Raw genomic sequence first — 5,393 nt, 5'->3', positions numbered from 1 at the left:
TTCAACATAGTACTGAAAGTCCTAGCCTCAGCAATCAGACAACACAAAGATATAAAAGGCATCCAAATAGGCAAGGAGGAAGTCAAACTTTCACTTTAGCAGATGACATAATACTTTATATGGAAAACCCAAACGATTCCACCAAAAAACTGCTAGAACTGATCCATGAATTCAGCAAAGTCATAGGATAGAAAATCAATTCACAGAAATTGGTTGAATTCCTATACACCAATAATGAAGCAACAGAAAGAGAAATCAATGAATCAATCCCATTTAAAACTGCACACACAAAAAAGTAAAATAAACTTAACCAAACAGGTGAAATATCTGTACACTGAAATAAATTTATTTATGAAATAAGTTGAAGAAGACACAAAAAATGGAAAAATATTCCATGCTCCTGGGTTGGAAAAACAAATATTGTAAAAATGTCGATACTACCCAGAGAAATATATGTATTCAATGCAATCCCTATCAAAATAACAACAGCATTCTTCAGAATTCAGAGCTAGAAAAATCAATCCTAATATTGGTATGGAAACAAAAAACACCCCAGATACGCAAAGCAATCCTGAAAAAGAAAACCAAAGCTGGAGGCATCACAATTCTGGACTTTAAGATGTACTACAAAGCTGTTATCATCAAGATGGTATGGTACTGGCACAAAAACAGACATTCAGATTAATGGAACAGAATAGAGAACTCACAAACCGAACCACAAACAGATGGCCAACTAATCTTTGACAAAGCAGGAAAGAATATTCAATGGAATAAAGAGTGTCTTCAGCAAATGGTGCTGGGCAAACTGGACAGTGACATGCAGAAAAATGAACCTGTACCACTTTCTTACACCATACACAAAAATAAACTCAAAACAGATGAAAGACCTAAATGTAGGACAGGAAACCATCAAAATCCTAGAGGAGAAAGCAGGCAAAAACCTGTTGGACCTCTGCTGCAGAAGCTTCTAACTCAACACATCTCCAGAGGCAAGGGAAACAAAAGCAAAAATGAACTATTGAGACCTCATCAAAATGAAAACTTATGCACAGTGAAGGAAACAATCAGCAAAACTTAAAGGCAACTGACAGAATGGGAGATGATAATTTGCAAATGACATATCAGATAAAGGGTTAGTATCCAAAATCTATAAAGAACTTATCAAACTCATCATCCCCAAAACAAATAATTCAGTGAAGAAATGGGCAAAAGACATGAGTAGACATTTCTCCAAAAGAGACGTCATCCAGATGGCTAACAGACATATGAAAAAATGTTCAACATCACTCATCGTCAGGGAAATACAAATTAAAACTACAATTAGATATCACCTCATACCAGCCAGAATCGCTAAATAAACAATTCAGGCAGCAACAGATGTTGGTGAGGATGCAGAGAAAGAGGTTCTCTTTTGCACTGCTGGTGGGAATGCAAACTGGTACAGCCACTCTGGAAATAGTATGGAGGTTCCTCAAAAAATTAAAAATAGAACTACCCTAAAACCCGGCAATTGCATTACTACAGTTGTTCTGTTTCAAAGGGGCAGATGCACCCCAATGTTTATAGCAGTGCTATCAACAATAGCCAAAGAATAGAAAAAGCCCAAATGTCCATTGATGGATAAATGGATAAAGAAGAAGTGGTAGATATATGTAATGGAGTATTACTCAGCAATCAAAAATAATGAAATATTGCCATTTGCAGCTACATGGATGGAGCTAGAGGATAGATACAAAACAGATGATGAACATAAGGGAAGGGAAGCAAAAATAATACAAAAACAAGGAGGGGGACAAAACATAAGAGACTCTTAAATACAGACAGGATTGCTGGAGGGGGGATTGGCTAAATGGTTAAGGGGCCCTAGAGAGGACACTTGCTGAAATTAGCACTGGGTGTTGTACATAGGGGATGAATCACTGGAATCTACTCCTGAAATCATAGTATCATATGCTAACTTGAATGTAAATTAAAAATAAGTAAATAGGGGCATCTGGGTGGCTCAGCCGGTTAAGCATCCAACTTCAGCTCAGGTCATGATCTCACAGTTCGTGGGTTCAAGCCCCGCGTCTGGCTCTGTGCTCATAGCTAGCTCAGAGCCTGGAGCCTGTTTCAGATTCTGTGTCTCCCTCTCTCTCTGACCCTCCCCTACTCACGCTGTCTCTCTCTCTCTCTCTCTCTCCAAAATAAAACATAAACAAAAATAAGTAAATAAAAAAAGAAAATACTCTTTATGGTAATATAATGATGGATACATGTCATTATACATTTGTCCAAACCCACAGAATGTACAACACCAAGAGCAAACACTAATGTAAGCCACAGACTTTGGGTGATGGTGATGTGTCAGTGTAGGCTCATCATTTGCAAAACATGTACCACATTGTTGGCGGATGTTGATAGCGGAAGAGGGCAAAGGGTGTAGAGGAAATCTCTGTACCTTCCTCTCAATTTTGTTGTGAACCTAAAATTGCTAAAACAACAACAACAACAACCCTGTTTTTGAAAAAAATACTATGAAGTGAGGAAGTATGGTACTATGGTACTGACAAGCTCTGGGTTTCTAAATCTCTTCTTGATGAATACTTTTGGAATTCCTTTTCTTTTCTCCTCTCTTCTCTCTTCTGTCTTCTCTCTCTCTCTCTCTCTCTGTCTCCTTCATTGTTAAGTGTTTTTTACATAGTGGCCCAGGGCACTAATCTAGGCCACTGGATTCGTCTCCACAAGTTGATTTTTATTTTAACTTTTCAAAAACTTAATCTTTGAAATTTGTGTTAATTTTCCCATTGATTTGACTAAGTCTTGGAAACAACAACTTGAAAAATGTCCCCATAACAAATATGAATTCTTATAATAGGCCTCTTTCTTATTAGAAATTTGACAAATTTAGTAAGTTGGGAAATTAATAGAATTCAATTTGAAGTTTTGATTAAAAGACAAGGATTTTTGTACAGGACCCTCCTAACTGAAGTAATAGTTACTTCATTAGACAAACTTATTACTTTCCCAGGATGAGAAAAGTTGATTGGTACAAAACACAATAGAGCATTTTCTGTGACATACAAACTGGTGTCTAAGGGACTAAGATTTGCATTTTCAACTGAAAGTAACACTGGTCTATCTGTTGAATAAGTGCTGTGTGAAGGAAATTCATGCACTTTCATGGTGTGGGGTGAGAAGTTAGGGACATAAAAATGCTTAAAAGGTGGCTCTTGGCATGAAAGAACTTGTCACTTGCCATCCCTAAGGATTAGCTCCTTGGGATGGGATCATAGCTCCCAGGTCCTTGGTGCCACATGCTGCCCCCAGTGAGTATGGCTGACCAAGGTCCATACAGAACCCCTTTTATAGGAGACTGATTCTGGAAGTTTACAGGAGAGAAGTCCACAGGCCTCAGGGGAAAATTTCATAAAGCTGAGACACCCTGTGTCCTCACCAGCCCTCTGTCACCTGTCCCTGGTGCCTGACCTTTCTGAATGGGAGCTAACAACCCAACTTTAGCCCCTGCAGGTTCTCAGAACCTCTTTTTTTTTTTTTTTTTTTTTTTTGCCTTGAAACAAGCATTCTGTTCCCTCAAATGTTAACATCTCAACCTTAGAGATAGTTGAGTCCTTTCCCCTATAAAAATGGATACAAGTTATTTTAAGGTCTTGAAGCTTATCTATGGGACAAATCAGATCTATCCATGGCCAGCTCTTTTACCAGGCTACCAATTCTTTAGTGGGTCGCTTATTACTGCATATAACCTGACATCATCTCCATTTGTGTGGAGAGCTCCAGGTATTAGTTTCCACAGATTCCAGGGCATGTGGAATGTAACTAATAAGAGATTTCCAAACTCACCAGAAGATAGTTGCTCTTTTCTTCCATACATGCACACACCTGCAAGTAGATCCACTGAAGCATGGGAGAATGCAGTGTTCTTTGGTCTGGTGACTACTTTTATTTTCCAGTCCATTCACCTTAGAGTAGCCACTGTTCTTAACATCAATGGTGAGTTATCAGAAGATAGCAAGACGTGGTGTAGAAATGCCTTTGACAACTTGTTTCCTTTTTTTTTTTTTTAATTGAGAGAGAGTGAGAGTGCACAGGAGCACACGCCCAAGTGGGGGAGGGGCAGAAAGAGACTGAAAGACAGAACCCAAGCAGGCTCCATGTTCAGTGTGGACCCCGATGTGGGGCTTGAACTCACAAACTGTGAGATCATGACTGGAGCCGAAATCAAGAGTCTATTGCTTAACCAACTGAGCCACCCAGGTGCCCCTCCACAAGGCTTTTAATGAAAACTGTAATCCTCTTTCCCATCTCTCTCCACAGTTTGACAGAGTCATTTTTAAAACTTTCATCTATTTCTTCTAGTTATTATCTCAATTTCTAAATAACGTGCTTAAATTCCTATGTACTGATTTTTTATTTTTGAATCATTTTATTATTTCATGATGTAAGAAATTAGAATTTCTAGCTCCTGCACTCCTTCTACTCATTCATGTAATCCTTCTCTCTACCTATCCTCTACCATGGTATAATCAGTTATACAATGATTTTTGGTTAAATCAAATTAATATTTGGTTAAATATTTAATACTCATATTTGGTTAAATTAGTATGCATATTTTCTTTTTGAAAATATTGACTTTTTTCCCAGTTGACAGTTGAGATACCAAATAAGTTAAAATTGATAAATATTTATCTATATGCCAGATGTTGTAATATTTTCATCTCACAAATGTAGTTATAATGCTGATATAAAATAATATTGTACAAAATATAATTAGTAATACTAATGCAAATGGTAATATAATAATTAGTGTTATCAGTATTAATTATTATTAATGCTAACATAAAAATAAATGCTAAGAGAGAGATGTTGCAAACTGCAAACACTAGAATATCTAGTTTGAATTGACTTCCTATTCTGGTACAGTAGGGACAGTATAAAAGTTTGGTATAGGCTTTGAGCAAGACACCTAGCCTCAAAAGGGATCACTGACTTAAATGTTAAACATAAAACTATAAAACTTTTAGTAAAAAGCATAGAAGAAAATTTCCAGGATGTGGGACTAGGCAAAAAATTCTTAGAGTTAACACCAAAAGCATAATCCATAGAAGGAAAAATAGTTAAATTGGTCATCAAAATGACGTGCTTTTGTTCAGTGAAATATATGTAATTCCAATAGAGTTAACCTACATTTTTATATTTATTTCAGGTGTACAATACAGTGATTCATAAAAAATCATGCATCAAGAAAATCATAAGATTTTGAAAAATATTTAGAGTTGAATGACAAAATCACATGACATTTGTATGATGAGCTTAAAAAGCAATGAGAAATCTAAAGCTTATACAATTGCATCAAAATAATAAAATACCTAAGAATAAATTTAACCAAAAAT

The sequence above is a fragment of the Hyaena hyaena genome, unplaced genomic scaffold (assembly GCF_003009895.1).
Source record: "Hyaena hyaena isolate Hyena2069 unplaced genomic scaffold, ASM300989v1 scaffold_465, whole genome shotgun sequence".
Classification (NCBI taxonomy): Eukaryota; Metazoa; Chordata; class Mammalia; order Carnivora; family Hyaenidae; genus Hyaena; species Hyaena hyaena.
The sequence above is the reverse complement of the archived record's forward strand: the minus strand, read 5'-3'. Positions refer to the sequence as shown.